The sequence below is a fragment of the Lathyrus oleraceus genome, chromosome 3, assembly GCF_024323335.1.
Source record: "Lathyrus oleraceus cultivar Zhongwan6 chromosome 3, CAAS_Psat_ZW6_1.0, whole genome shotgun sequence".
Classification (NCBI taxonomy): Eukaryota; Viridiplantae; Streptophyta; class Magnoliopsida; order Fabales; family Fabaceae; genus Lathyrus; species Lathyrus oleraceus.
Window position 1 is genome coordinate 219,173,843 of NC_066581.1, and position 21,920 is coordinate 219,195,762.

The 21,920-nt window shown below is 37.4% G+C and overlaps 1 long non-coding RNA gene across 2 annotated transcripts; it reads right to left on the bottom strand.

Moving 5' to 3' along the window:
• Nucleotides 1-16,685: 16,685 nt before the first annotated feature.
• LOC127129094 (uncharacterized) lies at nucleotides 16,686-21,433 on the bottom strand. Of its 2 annotated transcripts, none has more exons than XR_007806155.1 (2): nucleotides 21,375-21,433; nucleotides 16,686-16,899 (listed from the first exon to the last, which is right to left on the bottom strand). It is a non-coding gene; the product is annotated as an uncharacterized LOC127129094 (long non-coding RNA). The 2 variants fall into 2 exon arrangements; XR_007806154.1 differs by lacking the exon at nucleotides 16,686-16,899 and adding an exon at nucleotides 18,965-19,136.
• Nucleotides 21,434-21,920: the final 487 nt, after the last annotated feature.

The following is a 21,920-nucleotide window of genomic DNA, read 5'->3' on the forward strand; positions in this document are numbered from 1 at the left end:
TGTCAAAAAATATGCATGTTGTAATTATTTCAATTAGAGAGGAAATATTATCAAAAACTTAATCAACGCCCAAAATGTGGGGAGTCGTGCTACAAGGATAATGACATCAGTGGTGATGAAGATGACGATGTAAGCAAGAAGCACCCTTTAGCCAAAGTGTCATGTTCCTGTCAATATTAATTCCAAGGCCCTAGAGAATGTTTTGTGATATTAAGAAAGTGAGATAGAAAACATCGCCAGGTTGGATATTCTTTAAGGTGGAAGAAAATTCAATAATTGTATCTATATTTTTTCCATGCTCCAATTTACATAATGGTTGGATTTGGAATTGATTGAATGAAACCCATTGATAATCTATGTACTTATCAATACATTTTTGAAAAAGAATTATAACTTTGTAAAGTATTTTTGTACTCGCAAAATATAGATATTATTATAGATATTCCAAACCGATGCAACGAGAAATAAATGGGCTAATACTTGAGAAATATAAATAGAGATAACTCATGAACTCTATAACTTGAGTTTATAACATTTAATTATTAACATTGAACTAGTACATCAAGTGTATACAGAATCTCACAATTTATTTTATAAATATTGAATACATCTATTCCATCCACACATCAACCATAAACATGTGCACTAGGGGAATCGGGGTTATGAATGGGATCTGGACCTGATGGGATTTCTGATAAAGTACGACCAGCATTACCAGGTTGCAATGAATGATGGTGGCTTCGACCATGACCTCCTATGATTTCTTTTGTGTTGTAATAAATATTATCAGCCAAGACTCTCGAGCCTTGTCTTCCAAATTTATCAACTTTTTCAGGTAGCACGAAACCACCATTTTCTCTTAGTTTTACTGAGGGAAAGCGAATTGCACTTGATTTCCCATCATTAATTAACAATACCAATAGAGCAACATTGATCAAGAGAAGGTAGGAAAGAATTTTTTGCACCATTATCATTTGTAGCACGTTATTCGAATATGGTGCTAACTTTGAAATATAATTTAAGTTAGACATACAGTGGATGTATATATACATATACTAGTAACTAGTAGAATATTGTTTCACCTAACACAACCTTTTAAAAAGTAGTCTCCATATGAACAATTATTCATTTTAGTCAAAAAAAAATGAATTTTATAAAAATAAAGATAGAAAATAAACATATATTTCATATTTTTTGTTTTAATAAAATCATTAAATAATGATTGTTTCTTGACAATAATTATACCATCCAAAATGATAAATTTTATGAAAATTAGTAAAGTATATTATTGAACCGATTTTCTATGATACCTCCGTGTAAAATGTGTTGGAATATACTATATTTAAATATTATTTAATTCTTTCATTCTACTAATTATTATGTCGTCATACTTTTAAATTAATTATTATTATTAAGTGATCAATTAAAGACAAAAAAATAATTAAGATTATATTTTGAAAATTAATAAATTAATTATTTAGTTTGATATGGACTCAAATATGAGTATATCAATATTGTCCATTTTTGAATAACGTGAATCCTAACTGATCATCACCATATATGTAAGTTATGGTCCCTAGTATTGTATACGTGCGTTTTCGACGCCATGAGATTTGGTGTAAGAAATGATTTTTTTGACAAATGATGACATGTGTTGAAACGATTTGATTAATAAGTATGGTTCGACACTTCGACAAAATGGAAGTTTCGTCATTTCGACAAAGATGTTTGCACCTAGGAAAAGCACTTTTGACAGATAGGGAGAACATTGCAGTATGTTGATAATTCGACAAAAATCCTGAAGGAAGACGTCATTTCGACTTAAAAGTAAATTTGAATTTAAAAGGTTGTGACGTTTGGCAGAAGACGCGTGGAAGCATCTGGCGAAAGGAGGAGAGCCATGTGTCATAGTTTTAGGATTTAGTCGTTAATAACAGTTATGTTATTTGTGTGTATATAGGGTAGTTATTATCTAAAAAAGAGGTGAAGAATTACTTATACAAAATTCCTGAAAACACTCAAAGTACCCGTGTGAGAGAAAAGAGTCATATTTGGAAAATGTATGTGTAAACAAACACCAATTCCTTCAAAGTTTATTTTATAAAGTTCAAAGTTCTTTACAAATCTCTTTTATGTTTTCCGGTCATTTATCTTTCTGCACTTTATCCTTTTCGACACTTTACATTTCGTCAGTTATTTTCCGCCATTTACTTTATCTTGTTAAATTTACATCTACTTAACGTTTTAATCAACATATTTCGACGTAAAACACTTAGAGAACAGAAATGAAAGATATGAAAGTGATTTTAGACATCTTCAAGACCATCTAGATCTGCACATGTCCTAGGATTTGTGTGGTTGATCCTGCAAGTAACCCAATTCTACAAGTTTTGGTAAACCAGAGGTTGTTCGCCAAAATTCACAGCGAACAAATTGGCACGCCCGGTGGGACTGTGCAAAAATTTAGAAAGTTAGATAATCGCTAGTCAAAATCTGTCCTTCATTTGTATGAGACTGAGAAGCGGTAAATTAGCCGTATCCGAAGTAGAAATACCTAAAAGAACAAGATTAAGGAAGATGGCGAACCAGCCAAATAATCCTAACGAATCCATCCCAGTATCTAACCCTGTCCCTTCGACAGAAGGCAATATAAGATCGGTCCCTGTGTCAGAGGCTGTACCTTCGTCAGCGGGGTCGATACCAGCGGTTTCGATGTCACAAAACGCGCCTAGTTCGTCCTTCAGGGCACAACAAATGCCCATTGGGACACCCCCCCCCTGTGGGAAACACTTCTAGGCCTTTTGTAACGAATTTCACCATGCCTCCGCCTGGTAGGGAACAACCCTTCGGAATGCCAACTTCGGTGATGGCAAATTTACATAACTCCCCGTTAATATATTCAGACTCGATGGCCAACGTGTCTTCACCCTTACAAGGGTCAGGATATGGTGGAAACGTGAGTAGACTGAATCAACAACCACTTTACGTGCCGCCGATAACAAATAATTCGGCGCAAGTGATTAGACAGCAGATGGACGAGAGTAATCATGATATGGTCCAAATGTTGACGCAACAAATGGGAGCGGTGTTTAATCCACTGATACAGAACACCACTCAAACAAACCAAGCGTTGGCAGCGCAAATGACGCGCATTGCTGATTTCTTTGGAGTCCCTCAAACTCGACACAGAGAACAAGTGGTTCATAACCCAGCGGTAGCGGTCCAAGAAGAACCTACGATAAACCAGATACCGTTAGACAATCCTCAAACGAACTTCAGAAACGAGAGGATGTAGTCGAACAGCCTCGTGTCGAAATCCCCATTCCACAAGAGCCTAGAAGGATAGTAATCCAGAGAGGCCAGGACGCGGATGCTGTATTGCAACAACGGATGCGGTATAATAATCCGCCTGTCGAAAATAATTTGGCAGCCATGGTCGAAACGATAATGGCACAAAATGGGATGAACATGGGTTTACAAAGGCCTAGTTACGCATCCCCACTATCAGAATATATTCTGCAAGAAGAATTGCCACCAAGGTGGAAAGTCCCTAAGTTCACAAAGTTCTCAGGGGACACTAGTGAGTCCACTATAGAACATGTGGCACGTTACCTGATCGAGGCAGGGGAGATAGCCCGTAACGAAAATTTGAAAATAAAATATTTCCCTAGTTCCTTAACAAAAAACGCGTTTACTTGGTTTACATCTTTGCCTGCAAACTCAGTATACACGTGGACCCAATTAGAAAGGCTGTTCCATGAACAATTCTACATGGGACAAACAAAAATAAGTCTGAAAGAATTAGCCAGTGTCAAGAGAAAACACTCCGAACCAATAGATGATTATTTAAATAGGTTCAGATTGCTAAAGCCTAGATGTTTCACCCCAGTGCCAGAACATGAGTTGGTCGAAATGGCCGCAGGGGGACTAGACTATTCTATAAGGAAGAAACTAGATACCCAGTATCTGAGGGATATGGCACAATTAGTGGATAGAGTGAGACAGGTCGAAAGGTTAAGGGACGAAAAATTCAGGGCAAATAAGAATAAAAAAGAGAGGGTAGCCTACGTAGGGGTTCCCCAAGATGATGAGTTCGACGAACACGAACCAAGTAGCTTCGACGAACAAGAAATCGACCTAGCAGAACTAAAACAAGGGCCACCTTATTCGTGCAAAGTACTAACTCCGTCGAACGGAAACCCAGTCGAAACCAACGATAAGTTCCCCAAAAGGACTTATACGTTCGACATTACCAAATGTGACGAAATCTTCGATCTGTTGGTTAAAGATGGTCAATTAATAAAACCACCAGGCGCTAAAGAACCGCCTATGGAACAACAGAAAAAGAGAGGTTTTTGTAAATACCATAATTTTCTGAGCCATAAGACGTCTCGTTGTTTCCTTTTCAGGGATCTCGTTCAAAATGCTATCCGGGACGGAAGGCTGAAGTTTGGCGACAAACCAAAACAACAGATGAAGATCGACTCGAATCCTATGCAAGCAGTCGAAGCCCACTACGCTGAACCATCCGTCGTAAACATGGTGGAGGCCGAAGTTGCTCCTGATGGCAATTTGGAAATGGTGGAAGCCCCTGGAAGCTTCGACGCAAATGTCAACATGGTCGAGATTACTGATGATCTCGCAAGCCAGAAAAGAATAGAAACTACTGAAGGTTTCGACAAGAAGGACGGTGACAATGCTGTCGAGAATGTGGAGTTTCGACAAGAGGAGAATTGGGACCGCTTGGGACAGCCAAGTGGGAAATATAATTTTCTTGTGAAGTACAACGCGCCGGCAAGCTCTCAGATCGACATCAACACAATCCAACCAAGCGGTTGGGGAGATGCCTCTTCAGAAAACAATGAGGAGACAGTCGACGCAATTGAGCATGCCCCTAATACGAAGGGGAGGGTTACTGAAGACCCAGCGATTGAAAACACGGCTGCTGAAGGCCTTGATTCTAACAAAGCAAAGAAAGGTGATATCGCCAACTGCGTCAACACCATGGGGCCTTTCAGTGAAGAGGTCACAAAAATCAAAGCGGAAGCCGCTAACGGTCCTTCGAAGCCCATGATCAGTGGGATTCTGCGTAGGACAATGGAAGACCCCAGAAGGAATTGGAACAAATGCTGTTGCAAACATGGTCCCAGGACCATATCTTGGTGCTGTTGCCCAGAGAAAGAGTTCGACCAGACACCAAAAGGCGTCGAAGGCGAAGAAGAGAGGCTCATCAGGAAGATGAACGAATTAAGCATCGCCGACGAACAAAATGTTGGGGTAAATATGGTAGAAATATCTCAGAAGGACCAGGTCGAAGAGGGCGAAGAGCGTCGTCAGAAAGAGTACCAAAGGCTGGCGTACCCTAGAGAGGAGGAAAACTTAATGGAATTCATCAAGAGGTGCCAAAGGATGAAAACCGAAGTGATGTTGTGCCCACGCTGCAGCGCAGTCTTCGACAGGAAGGCAGCAACCAACCTGGAAGCGGTGGATAAGACCAAAAGGAAAGAGAATTGGGGAACAGTGAGATATGACCCAAGGAGAAGTGATCACCACCAGTGGAGGCACGGAGAGAGACGCCAGAACACCTATAAACCATCTGACAAAGCGACGGACGACAAATGGGTTCAACCCATTAGGGACGCCCAGGGGCAGAAGAAATGGGGAAAGTTCGAGGTTCAGAGAGGCGCGTCGATGGAGGGCAAGAAGGAAATGGAAAAACACAAGCCAAGACCATACCCGTCAGAGAATTACAAAGGCAAAAATCCCATGTCCAGGTCCCAATGGAGGAGGTTCCAAAGGCAGAAGAGGGCAAAAATAGAGATGGCGAAAAAGAACATGAATGGTCCAAACGAAGCAGAATCTAGCAACAATCGTCAGACAAGGAGCAGGAAAGAGACTCCCCTGCAGATCAATCCTAGCAGAGTTGTGGAATCGGTGGCGTCGAAAGAGAAGATGCAGGAAGATGATGAAGTAACCGACAGTTTTAACTCTGACTCAGAGGCATCCTTCAACGTGATTTGCAACGTGGTCTCTGTTCTCCCTAGAGACTATGATAGAGTCATGGAAATTGAGGATGAAGGAGACGAAATGGAGGAAGAAACAATGGCACACAAGCCCGTCTGCTACTATGTGATGAACAACGGATGTGTCGAAGAGCAGAACGCTTTGTTCGAAAGACCAGACGACTCCATGAAAGCGCATTTGAAACCTCTGTTTATAAAAGGAAAGGTGGAAAATGTCGGCGTGAATAAGATACTGGTGGACGGGGGAGCGGCAGTGAATTTGATGCCCCACTACATGCTGAAGAAGATTGGAAAAGACGATTCGGACGCGAAGCCTCACAACATGGTGCTGTCGAATTACGAAGGGAAGATAGGGACAACTATGGGAGTCATCCAAGTGAACTTAACTGTAGGAACCATAACAAGACCTACAATGTTCATAGTCATCGCTTCGAAAGCCAACTACAACCTGCTGCTTGGTAGGGAATGGATTCACGGCGTAGGAGCTGTACCCTCTTCAATGCACCAGCGGATAGCCATATGGAGGCCAGATGGAATCGTCGAAAACATCGAGGCTGACCAAAGCTACTTCATGACCGAGGTAAACACTGTCAACAGCCAAAGCTTCGACAAAAACCTGGCTCATATACCTCCCTGCAGCCCGGCAGAATTCGACTTGAAGACGACAGACAATGCCTATTGCTCCATGTACCTACATCCAACGCATGGTTTCCAGTGGGATAAAGAAGTTATTGGCGAAACTTACATATGGGGAACCACTCATATAGCGCCGACGGGATGGGGTAGTGAATTTGACGATGACGAGTGAACAATCAGCGATCGAAAAGATTACGGCTTACATAGCCGAAAACAAACTAAAAGAGGCCCTTGAGGCTGAAGTAAAAAATATGGCTGTCGAAGCCAACCAAGAGAACTCCAACAAACAATGTCCTCAAGTAGACGTTGCGGAAGATCATGTCACCAACCAAATGGGCGGATGGCAACACCAAAAGCTTGACGCCATTTACGACGACGAACCTCTGGGGTTCGAAAAAGATCCAGTGTCAACTAACGAGAAGATGGTGGCGCAGGATCCTTTAGAAGAGATAAACATAGGAGCGGGGGCAGAACATAGACCAACGTACATAAGCGCAAAAATGGACCCCCAGTTCAAGGTCGAAATAGTCCAGTTGCTGAAAGAATTCAAAGATTGCTTCGCATGGGATTATGACGAAATGCCTGGTCTTGACAAAAGTCTGGTCGAAATGCAGTTGCCAATAATGGAAGGGAAGAAGCCAGTAAAGCAGACTCCGAGACGCTTCGCACCAGAAATCCTGTCGAAAATAAAAGAAGAGGTCGAAAGACTTCTAAGATGCAAGTTCATCCGCACAACCAGGTATGTCGAATGGATTGCAAATATTGTTCCAGTAATTAAGAAAAATGGCAAACTTAGGGTATGTATTGATTTTCGAGACTTAAACTCGGCTACCCCAAAGGATGAATATCCTATGCCAGTGGCAGAAATGCTCATAGATTCTGCAGCCGGCCATGAGTACTTAAGTATGCTAGACGGATACTCTGGCTATAACCAAATTTTTATCGCTGAAGAAGACGTTCCTAAAACGGCTTTCCGTTGTCCTGGAGCCATAGGAACGTACGAATGGGTAGTAATGCCTTTTGGTTTAAAGAACGCTGGAGCGACTTACCAACGTGCCATGAATTCCATCTTTCATGATTTCATCGAAACTTTCATGCAAGTGTATATTGACGACATTGTGATTAAGTCTGTTTCAGGAAAAAATCATATAGATCATCTTCGACAATCCTTTGAAAGGATGAGGAAGTTTGGTTTGAAAATGAACCCACTTAAATGTGCTTTTGGTGTGCAGGCGGGCGATTTCTTAGGCTTTGTGGTCCATAAGAAGGGGATCGAAATAAACGAAAATAAAGCCAAGGCCATAATGGAAGCGAAAGCGCCATCAACCAAAAAGGGGTTGCAGTCTCTGCTAGGGAAAATCAACTTTCTCAGAAGATTCATCTCCAACCTCAGTGGGAAGACACAAGCTTTCTCTCCTCTACTTCGACTAAAGAAAGAAGACTTCGCATGGGGGCAAGAACAGCAAGCGGCTTTCGACAAAATCAAGGAGTACCTGGCTAATCCCCCAATCCTGATGTCTCCTTGCAGAAAAAGAAATATGAGATTGTACATTTCGGCATCAGACAAAACATTAGGAAGTATGTTGTGTCAAGAAGATGAGAATGGCGTCGAAAGGGCCATTTATTATCTCAGTAGAGTCCTGAACGATGCCGAAACTAGATATAGCATTATAGAAAAGTTATGCCTGTGTGTATATTTCTCTTGTATCAAACTAAAGCATTATATAAAACCTGTCGATGTATATATTTCTTCCCATTTCGACGTAATAAAGTATATGTTATCTAAATCTATTTTACATAGTCGAATTGGAAAGTGGGCTTTAGCTTTAACAGAATACTCCTTGAAATATCTGCCTTTAAAAGCAGTGAAAGGACAAGTGGTCGCTGATTTCATAGCGGACCACTCTATAAACGAAGACGTGGAATACGTCGAACTGGAACCTTGGAAACTGTACTTCGACGGTTCCAGTCATAAAAACGGAACGGGCGTTGGGATGTTGATTATTTCTCCTGAAAAAATTCCAACAAAATTCAAGTACAAAGTTGAAAGTCTGTGTTCAAATAATGAAGCAGAATACGAAGCTTTGATCGCTGGACTTGAAATCTTGTTGAAATTGGGGGCAACGAGAGTCGAAATAATGGGTGATTCCGAACTGGTAATAAAGCAGTTGACGAAAGAGTATAAGTGCGTGAAAGAAAATTTAATCATGTACTTCGTAATAGCCAATAGACTTCTCAAAGCATTCGACAACGTCGTCTTCAGGCACATTCCCAGGTTGAAGAACCAAGAAGCGAATGATCTTGCTCAACTAGCGTCCGGATACAAAGTGTCGAAGGAAAAGTTAGAAGAAGCCATTGAAGTCAGAAGAAGAGTCGTGTCCACCAAGTTGTCCCCATCAGATCTAGAGTCAATAAGATTAGGATACGGTGACGAAGAAAATTTCGAGATATTCAACATAGATGATTCAGGAATAACAGACTGGAGAAAGCCTGTCAAGGATTATCTACAAGACCCAAATCAGAAAGCGGAAAGAAAGGTAAAATACAGAGCTTTGAGTTACGTACTTTTGGGAAATGAATTGTTCAAAAAGACTGCAGAAGGAGTTTTGTTGAAATGCCTGAGTGAGGACGAAGCCTACATAGCCTTGTCGAATGTACACAGTGGAGCGTGTGGCGCGCGCCAAGCAGGTCACAAAATGAAGTGGCTTTTATTTCGACAAGGAATGTATTGGCCAACAATGCTGAAAGATTGTGTCGAATTCGCAAAAGGTTGTCAGGAATGTCAAGTACATGCAGGCATACCTCATGTCCCTGCAAGTGAGTTGCACTCAATTATAAAACCTTGGCCATTCAGAGGATGGGCGTTGGACTTGATCGGGGAGATTCGACCAGCTTCCTCAAAAGGGCAAAGGTACATTTTGGTTGGGATAGACTATTTCACAAAATGGACCGAAGCCATACCATTGGCGAATGTGGATCAAGAAGCAGTCATAGACTTTATCCAAAAATACATAATCTACAGATTTGGGATACCTGAGACAATAACAACAGATCAAGGATCTGTGTTCACCGGTAAAAACATGCAGAAGTTTGCACAAGAAACAGGTTTTAAGCTCCTTACTTCGACACCTTACTACGCTCAAGCAAATGGGCAAGTTGAAGCAGCCAACAAGGTAGTGATAAACTTGATTAAGAAGCATGTGGGGAAAAAGCCTAGAAATTGGCATAAGACTTTGGATCAAGCCTTGTGGGCTTGTCGAACGTCCCCCAAAGAGGCAACGAATTCGACTCCATTCAAGTTGACTTACGGACACGATGCAGTTTTGCCAGTCGAAATATATCTGCAGTCAGTCAGAGTGCAAAGGCATCATGAAATCCCATCAGATACATATTGGAGTATGATGATGGACGAACTAGTTGATTTAGACGAAGAAAGGTTGCGCGCGCTAGACCTAATAAGAAGACAAAAGGAGAGAGTCGAAAGATTTTACAACAAGAAAGTAAGATTCAAGACCTTCTTAATAGGTGATCTTGTGTGGAAAGTAATCCTTCCTATGGATCGAAAGGATAAATTAATGGGAAAGTGGTCTCCTAAATGGGAGGGACCTTTCCAGGTCTTGAGAACATTTTCAAACGGCGCGTATGAAATAGAAGAAATAGAGAAGGATAAGAGAATCCTAAGAATAAATGGCAAGTATTTGAAAAAATATAAGCCTATATTGCAGGAAGTAAAAGTAGTAACAGAATAAGTGCAAAACATAATTGTGATAAGATGGGCCAAATAAAAATGGCATTCAAAAGTTATTACAAAGAAAGCCTCAAGGGCTGAGAGTTGCTAAATAAATTCGACTAAAAATTAAAATTGACAAAAGTTTCCTTCAAAGTGGCGAACTTCTGCCTCTGGAGTTGGAGTCGATGATCACAAAGACTTTTGTGAGTAGAGAGAGTCTCAATCTCCTGACTAAGTTGATGGGCTTTCTCTGCATGTCGAATACCCACCCTCAATTCTTCGTCAATCTCGCTCTGCTTGGGTTGCTGAATGGATGCCTTACGTTTCTCCTCTTGAGAGATCTTTTCTTGAAGTGCTGCTATCTGTGTTTTCCATTTTTGAATATTGTCATTGCAAGCAGCAACTTCTTCAACATACGTTTCAGAGAGCTTTTGCAATTTTGAAACTTTGTCAGTCGAAGTCGAAACGACATCCCATTCAGCAGTTTGAGTTTCAGACTTGGAGGAGATTTGAGCGGTAAGATCCCTTTGACGATGGAGATCTGCAGTGGCCAAGTCAATGAGAGTCATCAACTCCATCACGAAACTTCCAATCTCAGCAGAAGTTTCCAAAACATTCACTTGCTTCAAGATTTTCTTAAGACCAATTTGAGCAAGGGAATTCTCTTCCAAGACTTTAAACAAATCGACATCAAGGATTTTCGTTTTGATCTTGGTCAGGAGGCTGCCAAGTGATGGTGCTTCAGAAGTTGCCCCAGAAGTGGTCGAACTACTCTGCGAAGAATCCTGAAAATTAAAACGGGTGCTAAGCATGGCTTTCAGATACTCCAAAGGTCTTTGCACTTTGAGATTTTCAAGCTCCTCGCGAGAGAAACTGGTCGAACCAGTTGATTTGCCACTCCCTTGGGCCCGGTCAGAAGCAGGTGGAGTGTTTCGCGTCGAAATACGCTCAACCTCTGTTCGTTTCGACTGGTTGTCCCCATCTCTGGCAGCTCCATCTTCAGGATCATCTTCGACTACAACCTCCATTTCAATATCATCACCCTGAGGTGCAACATGCAATCCTGGATGAGGAGGAGATTCATCTTCAGAGGCGTCACCCACTGTAGTGTCGAATTCTTCTACGGTTTGCATATCATGGTCACTTGTGGGACATCTTCCTCTGGGGCTGTTTCCTCCAAAATTTTCTCAGGCGTTTTTTCGACAGCCACTTGTTCCTAAAAATAAATTCTAAGATTTAGAAGAAAAGATGTAGGAAAGGTAAACATATGCTGTCGAAATAAAAAAAAAATTACCTCAGGAATTTCAGTATTAAACCGGATTTCCCACTCCCCATATCTTTGACTGAGGCTTGGCAGGAGAAGTACTGGCAGAATCCTTCCTGATTGGGTTAACAATGGACCTTTGGGAAGAGACCTTCGTGAGTTTCTTTTCTTCTGAGGGGGAGGGATTAACTCTGGAGATTCATCACCAGACTCTTCACTGGGGACTTTATCCTCTTTTCTCTCCTCTTCACTCTTCTTCTTTTGGATTGTTGAGGGTTTTCGACTTACCTAGTCATACAGGCCAAAGCCAGTTAGTTTTGAATAATGGAAGGAAAATAATAAGAAAAAAAAAAGTGTTGTACCTTTGTCGAAGGCTTCTTAGCAGTACTGGGCGACGCTTCGACAGCAGCTTTCTTAGCAGGGATCTTCACGGCTAAGGAAAGAAAGAAAATTCAGAAACAATATAAGAGATACATGATAAGACGGTTAGAATAACAGAAAGAAAAATCATATTTTTCTGTGAACACCTTCAAGAATGGTATCTTCCACGCGAACGTGTTCTATTCCAATATGAAGGTGTCCTGGATATTCGCCCAGATGATACTTAGTCGGAACCACACGCTCAGCAGGTTTTTGATACTTTTGACGAAGAATTTTCATAAAATCCCCACAAAGGAACCAGTCTGGAAGTGGAAAACCAAACGCCACCCCAAAGTCAGCAGTTGGCAAAGGAGGAAACTTTGGTGGATGACAATTGAAAGCCAGGTCATAGCGCGCCTCTGGTGAAAGATTGGAAGGCAATGACAGTTTTTTAAACTTCTCTGTCAATTTACGTTTTAATTCGGCCGCTGCTTCGCATATGGTTCGACTAAGATCATCAGGTCTATACGCAGTTTCAAAATATTTTTGAAATTTCTGTATTTCCTTAATATGTCGTGGAATACCTTTTTTGGTCCGATCCTGCACAAAAGCGAAAGCATTTGTCAAATGTGTAGCAAAAGCAGCTACGTCAAAAAATTTGTTGGAATAGTAATCCTTCCACCATTCATCAAACTCAGGAGTGCATAAGAATGATGGTCGAAAAATAACTGGTCGAATGTCGAGAGAAGCATCAGCTAGTTTCTTCGACAGCTCTTTGCCTTCGTCTTCAGTGTGAAGGGAGTTATAAAAGACGATGGACCCCTTTTTGGGGAATATAGGTTGAGGTTTGATTTGGATTAGACCAAATTGTCTAGAAACAAGGTTGGGTTGATAAACTATCAAAGCAATTTGGTTTTTAGTGGTGTTACGATAAGAAAAAAGGAGCCTAGGGCTCAAGAACGATTCCCAAACATTCAGAAATGTGTTTTCGTCCTTTTGCATCTCCAAGGGCAGTTGTTGGGTAAACCACTTAGGTCCGATTTTTCTATCAGCAAAAGGTGCCATGGTCGAAGTAAATTGATGACTTTTAGCAAACATCATAACATAGCTTTTAAAAGCTTGTCGAAGGCTGATTCCTTCATCAGTTGGCGTTAGTAGCACTAATCTTGGCCATTCGACAGTCCTATTGTTTACTTCTTCTTCATCTATTTCTGGTGCTACAGGAAGACTGGCTTCAAAGGTGGCATTGAGCCATAGTTGCAAGAGCCAAAAAGGTCCTGATAAGTTGATTTTCCCTTGGGTTTTGGTGTTCTTTAAGAAATGTACGCTCTCGCTCAGAGATTCATAGAGATTCGCCAGAATCATTTCGCTCAAACATAGTTTCGTGCCTGCATGAAGCTGATTGGCTATGGTGATAAATCTCTTGGCAACTTGAAGAGAGCGAGAACAGAACACATATTTGGACAGCCATAGTGTCAAAAAGGCTATATGTTCGACATCTAAAACTTCAGTGGTACTCTTATCATGGTAATAGGACATGAATAAGGAGTAGGGTGCAAGGCTAGTCTCGAAAGCAATGGTATCTTCACTTAAGACAGTAGGGTCGAAATCTATACCATTGGGGTGAAGACCAACAATGGCTGCTGCGTCGAAAAGGGTAGGCGTAACCATCCCACAAGGAAGGTGAAAGGTGTTGTAAGTACTATCCCAAAAGTAGAGAGAAGCCAAAAGCATATTTGGGCAGATATTGGGTCCTACTCTCGACAACTGGATAAGGTCGAAAATGCCTACTTCTTTCCAAAAAGACCCTTTAACTTTTTCGATTTTATCTAACCAAGATACGTAGTCAGAAGGATCTTTCGACCATGGGCAGGTTCTAAATATCCTGGGAAAATTCAAATAGGTTAAGTCCAACTCTCCAATATCCGTCGAACTCGATGAATCTTTTTGTTCTACAACTTTCTCTTTAGGCTGAGGTTTTCTTCCAGCGCCTATGGGTTTTGTGTGAAAGTAAGATGGAAAAAATTCTCTTAAACGCTCTGGTTTAATCTCTGGATTTGGAAGGGGACCTAACATAGCGTGATAATTTCCAGAAATAAGAACAGGGATTAGTACCTGAGATTTATAGATGCAGTCTTTTTCCTTTTCATTTGGAGGTTCCGGAACATACTGTTGATTTCCAATGGTCATTGGCCCTTTTAAATCATGCACAGGAGGAAAAGATGAGTCTTGTTTCTTCTTGGAGTGTTTACTGCTTGAGGGTTTTTGAGGCGCCATTGCTGGAAAAAACTGAAGAAGATTTCTCAGAAAATGTGAAAAGCTTGAGAAATGGGTATGAAAAAAGGAAATCTGAAACAGAAAAAGGGTTTAAAGAAAAGATTTATGGGTATTTATAGGAAGAAGATGTTGAAACGTTTTAGATGGTAATGGTGTTAGTGGGACACGTGGCCATTTCTGATGGAAATGATAAAGAGGTGGAAGTTGAAAAGAAACCATGATGTGAGGAAATGATGGAAGTAGATTGTGAACGTGGGCTAGACGTGACATTGTGGAGAAAGTGTAATGATGAACCTGCATTGGGAATTGAGATTATCAGACTCGCATTTAATGAAGATTAAATGACATGGCATCAAAACACTGATTGACAACAAATGACTGTTTCTCCAGAACAACGGTCGAAACGTCTTTGCTGGGGGGCAATTTGTATACGTGCGTTTTCGACGCCATGAGATTTGGTGTAAGAAATGATTTTTTCGACAAATGATGACATGGGTTGAAACGATTTGATTAATAAGTATGGTTCGACACTTCGACAAAATGGAAGTTTCGTCATTTCGACAAAGATGTTTGCACCTAGGAAAAGCACTTTTGACAGATAGGGAGAACATTGCAGTATGTTGATAATTCGACAAAAATCCTGAAGGAAGACGTCATTTCGACTTAAAAGTAAATTTGAATTTAAAAGGTTGTGACGTTTGGCAGAAGACGCGTGGAAGCATCTGGCGAAAGGAGGAGAGCCATGTGTCATAGTTTTAGGATTTAGTCGTTAATAACAGTTATGTTATTTGTGTATATATAGGGTAGTTATTATCTAAAAAAGAGGTGAAGAATTACTTATACAAAATTCCTGAAAACACTCAAAGTACCCGTGTGAGAGAAAAGAGTCATATTTGGAAAATGTATGTGTAAACAAACACCAATTCCTTCAAAGTTTATTTTATAAAGTTCAAAGTTCTTTACAAATCTCTTTTATGTTTTCCGGTCATTTATCTTTCTGCACTTTATCCTTTTCGACACTTTACATTTCGTCAGTTATTTTCCGCCATTTACTTTATCTTGTTAAATTTACATCTACTTAACGTTTTTATCAACATATTTCGACGTAAAACACTTAGAGAACAGAAATGAAAGAGATGAAAGTGATTTTAGACATCTTCAAGACCATCTAGATCTGCACATGTCCTAGGATTTGTGTGGTTGATCCTGCAAGTAACCCAATTCTACAAGTTTTGGTAAACCAGAGGTTGTTCGCCAAAATTCACAGCGAACAAGTATATAGTGCTACAAGCGTATTTTCTTATTCTCTCTATCTAAAGAGTGTTGAAGACATTATAAGTACCCGTTGAGGGAGATTGCACCCAATACTACAAAATGTAGATTTCATATTTATCTTATAAGTATGTGGAAGCAATACTTGAATTTCTTGAATTCACGGAAAAAACACTTCCAACAACAATGGAATCTTTTATGGTCCTTATGTTATATGTTGGAATGTATTCTTTTTACAAGAAAGTAATTTTCAATCACCTAGGTTGTGAAAAATTTATTCTAAATTATACAACATGGATGTGACAGGCTGAAGTAGATGAATTCCAAACTATGAAGTCACATAGATACAAAGTTAATGTAGATATGGATGATAGACTATAAGATATGACCAGTGAAATTGGAGAATCTTCTTTTCGGAAAGCCCATATGTGTGATACTTTATTTAGTGAGAAGGATTAGTTTTTATTTAAGAGGTTCACAAATTTTACATGTATATCGACTATTTTTAATATTTTTAATTTAAAGGAAACAAAGATGACGGAAAGATAAAATTTAATATAATTTCTTAAATTGCTGAAAGAGATGCTTCTAGAAGGTAGAAATTGTCCAAACCGCAGTTTTGAAGCCAAGAATCAATTGTGTCCAATTGTTTGGATTATGTCAAAAAATATGCATGTTGTAATTATTTCAATTAGAGAGGAAATATTATCAAAAACTTAATCAACGCTCAAAATATGGGGAGTCGTGCTACAAGGATAATGACATCAGTGGTGATGAAGATGACGATGTAAGCAAGAAGCACCCTTTAGCCAAAGTGTCATGTTCCTGTCAATATTAATTCCAAGGCCCTAGAGAATGTTTTGTGATATTAAGAAAGTGAGATAGAAAACATCGCCAGGTTGGATATTCTTTAAGGTGGAAGAAAATTCAATAATTGTATCTATATTTTTTCCATGCTCCAATTTACATAATGGTTGGATTTGGAATTGATTGAATGAACCCCTTTGATAATCTATGTACTTATCAATACATTTTTGAAAAAGAATTATAACTTTTTAAAGTATTTTTGTACTCGCAAAATATAGATATTATTATAGATATTCCAAACCGATGCAACGAGAAATAAATGGGCTAATACTTGAGAAATCTAAATAGAGATAACTCATGAACTCTATAACTTGAGTTTATAACACTTAATTATTAACATTGAACTAGTACATCAAGTGTATACAGAATCTCACAATTTATTTTATAAATATTGAATACATCTATTCCATCCACACATCAACCATAAACACGTGCACTAGGGGAATCGGGGTTATGAATGGGATCTGGACCTGATGGGATTTCTGATAAAGTACGACCAGCATTACCAGGTTGCAATGAATGATGGTGGCTTCGACCATGACCTCCTATGATTTCTTTTGTGTTGTAATAAATATTATCAGCCAAGACTCTCGAGCCTTGTCTTCCAAATTTATCAACTTTTTCAGGTAGCACGAAACCACCATTTTCTCTTAGTGTTACTGAGGGAAAGCGAATTGCACTTGATTTCCCATCATTAATTAACAATACCAATAGAGCAACATTGATCAAGAGAAGGTAGGAAAGAATTTTTTGCACCATTATCATTTGTAGCACGTTATTCGAATATGGTGCTAACTTTGAAATATAATTTAAGTTAGACATACAGTGGATGTATATATACATATACTAGTAACTAGTAGAATATTGTTTCACCTAACACAACCTTTTAAAAAATAGTCTCCATATGAACAATTATTCATTTTAGTCAAAAAAAAATGAATTTTATAAAAATAAAGATAGAAAATAAACATATATTTCATATTTTTTGTTTTAATAAAATCATTAAATAATGATTGTTTCTTGACAATAATTATACCATCCAAAATGATAAATTTTATGAAAATTAGTAAAGTATATTATTGAACCGATTTTCTATGATACCTCCGTGTAAAATGTGTTGGAATATACTATATTTAAATATTATTTAATTCTTTCATTCAACTAATTATTATGTCGTCATACTTTTAAATTAATTATTATTATTAAGTGATCAAATAAAGACAAAAAAATAATTAAGATTATATTTTGAAAATTAATAAATTAATTATTTAGTTTGATATGGACTCAAATATGAGTATATCAATATTGTCCATTTTTGAATAACGTGAATCCTAACTGATCATCACTATATATGTAAGTTATGGTCCCTAGTATATAGTGCTACAAGCGTATTTTCTTATTCTCTCTATCTAAAGAGTGTTGAAGACATTATAAGTACCTGTTGAGGGAGATTGCACCCAATACTACAAAATGTAGATTTCATATTTATCTTATAAGTATGTGGAAGCAATACTTGAATTTCTTGAATTCACGGAAAAAAACACTTCCAACAACAATGGAATCGTTTATGGTCCTTATGTTATATGTTGGAATGTATTCTTTTTAAAAGAAAGTAATTTTCAATCACCTAGGTTGTGAAAAATTTATTCTAAATTATACAACATGGATGTGACAGGCTGAAGTAGATGAATTCCAAACTATGAAGTCACATAGATACAAAGTTAACGTAGATATGGATGATAGACTATAAGATATGACCAGTGAAATTGGAGAATCTTCTTTTCGAAAAGCCCATATGTGTGATACTTTATTTAGTGAGAAGGATTAGTTTTTATTTAAGAGGTTCTGAAATTTTACATGTATATCGACTATTTTTTAATATTTTTAATTTAAAAAAAAAAGATGACGAACAGATAAAAATTTAATATAATTTCTTAAATTGCTGAAAAAGATGCTTCTAGAAGGTAGAAATTTGTCCAAACCGCAGTTTTGAAGCCAAGAATCTATTGTGTCCAATTGTTTGGATTATGTCAAAAAATATGCATGTTGTAATTATTTCAATTAGAGAGGAAATATTATCAAAAATTTAATCAACGCCCAAAATGTGGGGAGTCGTGCTACAAGGATAATGACATCAGTGGTGATGAAGATGACGATATAAGCAAGAAGCACCCTTTAGCCAAAGTGTCATGTTCCTGTCAATATTAATTCCAAGGCCCTAGAGAATGTTTTGTGATATTATGAAAGTGAGATAGAAAACATCGCCAGGTTGGATATTCTTTAAGGTGGAAGAAAATTCAATAATTGTATCTATATTTTTTCCATGCTCCAATTTACATAATGGTTGGATTTGGAATTGATTGAATGAACCCCTTTGATAATCTATGTACTTATCAATACATTTTTGAAAAAGAATTATAACTTTGTAAAGTATTTTTGTACTTGCAAAATATAGATATTATTATAGATATTCCAAACCGATGCAACGAGAAATAAAAAGGCTAATACTTGAGAAATATAAATAGAGATAACTCATGAACTCTATAACTTGAGTTTATAACATTTAATTATTAACATTGAACTAGTACATCAAGTGTATACAGAATCTCACAATTTATTTTATAAATATTGAATACATCTATTCCATCCACACATCAACCATAAACACGTGCACTAGGGGAATCGGGGTTATGAATGGGATCTGGACCTGATGGGATTTCTGATAAAGTACGACCAGCATTACCAGGTTGCAATGAATGATGGTGGCTTCGACCATGACCTCCTATGATTTCTTTTGTGTTGTAATAAATATTATCAGCCAAGACTCTTGAGCCTTGTCTTCCAAATTTATCAACTTTTTAGGGTAGCACGAAACCACCATTTTCTCTTAGTGTTACTGAGGGAAAGCGAATTGCACTTGATTTCCCATCATTAATTAACAATACCAATAGAGCAACATTGATCAAGAGAAGGTAGGAAAGAATTTTTTGCACCATTATCATTTGTAGCACGTTATTCGAATATGGTGCTAACTTTGAAATATAATTTAAGTTAGACATAAAGTGGATGTATATATACATATACTAGTAACTAGTAGAATATTGTTTCACCTAACACAACCTTTTAAAAAGTAGTCTCCATATGAACAATTATTCATTTTAGTCAAAAAAAAAAGAATTTTATAAAAATAAAGATAGAAAATAAACATATATTTCATATTTTTTGTTTTAATAAAATCATTAAATAATGATTGTTTCTTGACAATAATTATACCATCCAAAATGATAAATTTTATGAAAATTAGTAAAGTATATTATTGAACCGATTTTCTATGATACCTCCGTGTAAAATGTGTTGGAATATACTATATTTAAATATTATTTAATTCTTTCATTCAACTAATTATTATGTCGTCATACTTTTAAATTAATTATTATTATTAAGTGATCAAATAAAGACAAAAAAATAATTAAGATTATATTTTGAAAATTAATAAATTAATTATTTAGTTTGATATGGACTCAAATATGAGTATATCAATATTGTCCATTTTTGAATAACGTGAATCCTAACTGATCATCACTATATATGTAAGTTATGGTCCCTAGTATATAGTGCTACAAGCGTATTTTCTTATTCTCTCTATCTAAAGAGTGTTGAAGACATTATAAGTACCCGTTGAGGGAGATTGCACCCAATACTACAAAATGTAGATTTCATATTTATCTTATAAGTATGTGGAAGCAATACTTGAATTTCTTGAATTCACGGAAAAAAACACTTCCAACAACAATGGAATCGTTTATGGTCCTTATGTTATATGTTGGAATGTATTCTTTTTAAAAGAAAGTAATTTTCAATCACCTAGGTTGTGAAAAATTTATTCTAAATTATACAACATGGATGTGACAGGCTGAAGTAGATGAATTCCAAACTATGAAGTCACATAGATACAAAGTTAATGTAGATATGGATGATAGACTATAAGATATGACCAGTGAAATTGGAGAATCTTCTTTTCGAAAAGCCCATATGTGTGATACTTTATTTAGTGAGAAGGATTAGTTTTTATTTAAGAGGTTCACAAATTTTACATGTATATCGACTATTTTTTAATATTTTTAATTTAAAGGAAAAAAAGATGACGAACAGATAAAAATTTAATATAATTTCTTAAATTGCTGAAAAAGATGCTTCTAGAAGGTAGAAATTTGTCCAAACCGCAGTTTTGAAGCCAAGAATCTATTGTGTCCAATTGTTTGGATTATGTCAAAAAATATGCATGTTGTAATTATTTCAATTAGAGAGGAAATATTATCAAAAACTTAATCAACGCCCAAAATGTGGGGAGTCGTGCTACAAGGATAATGACGTCAGTGGTGATGAAGATGACGATATAAGCAAGAAGCACCCTTTAGCCAAAGTGTCATGTTCCTGTCAATATTAATTCCAAGGCCCTAGAGAATGTTTTGTGATATTAAGAAAGTGTGATAGAAAACATCGCCAAGTTGGATATTCTTTAAGGTGGAAGAAAATTCAATAATTGTATCTATACTTTTTCCATGCTCCAATTTACATAATGGTTGGATTTGGAATTGATTGATGAACCCCTTTGATAATCTATGTACTTATCAATACATTTTTGAAAAAGAATTATAACTTTGTAAAGTATTTTTGTACTTGCAAAATATAGATATTATTATAGATATTCCAAACCGATGCAACGAGAAATAAAAAGGCTAATACTTGAGAAATATAAATAGAGATAACTCATGAACTCTATAACTTGAGTTTATGACATTTAATTATTTACAATGTACTAGTACATCAAGTGTATACAGAATCTCACAATTTATTTTATAAATATTGAATACATCTATTCCTTCCACACATCAACCATAAACACGTACACTAGGGGAATCGGGGTTATGAATGGGATCTGGACCTGATGGGATTTCTGATAAAATACGACCAGCATTACCAGGTTGCAATGAATGATGGTGGCTTTGACCATGACCTCCTATGATTTCTTTTGTGTTGTAATAAATATTATCAGCCAACACTCTCGAGCTTGTTCTTCCAAATTTATCAACTTTTTCAGGTAGCACGAAATCACCATTTGCTCTTAGTGTTACTGAGGGAAAGCCAGTTGCACTTGATTTCCCATCATTAATTAACAATACCAATGAGCAACATTGATCAAGAGAAGGTAGGAAAGAATTTTTTGCACCATTATCATTTGTAGCATGTTATTCGAATATGGTGCTAACTTTGAAATATAATTTAAGTTAGACATATAATGGATGTATATATACATATACTAGTAACTAGTAGAATATTGTTTCACCTAACACAACCTTTTAAAAAGTTGTTTCCATATGAACATTTATTCATTTTAGTAAAAAAAATGAATTTTATAAAAATAAAGATAGAAAATAAACATATATTTCATATTTTTTGTTTTAATAAAATCATTAAATAATTATTGTTT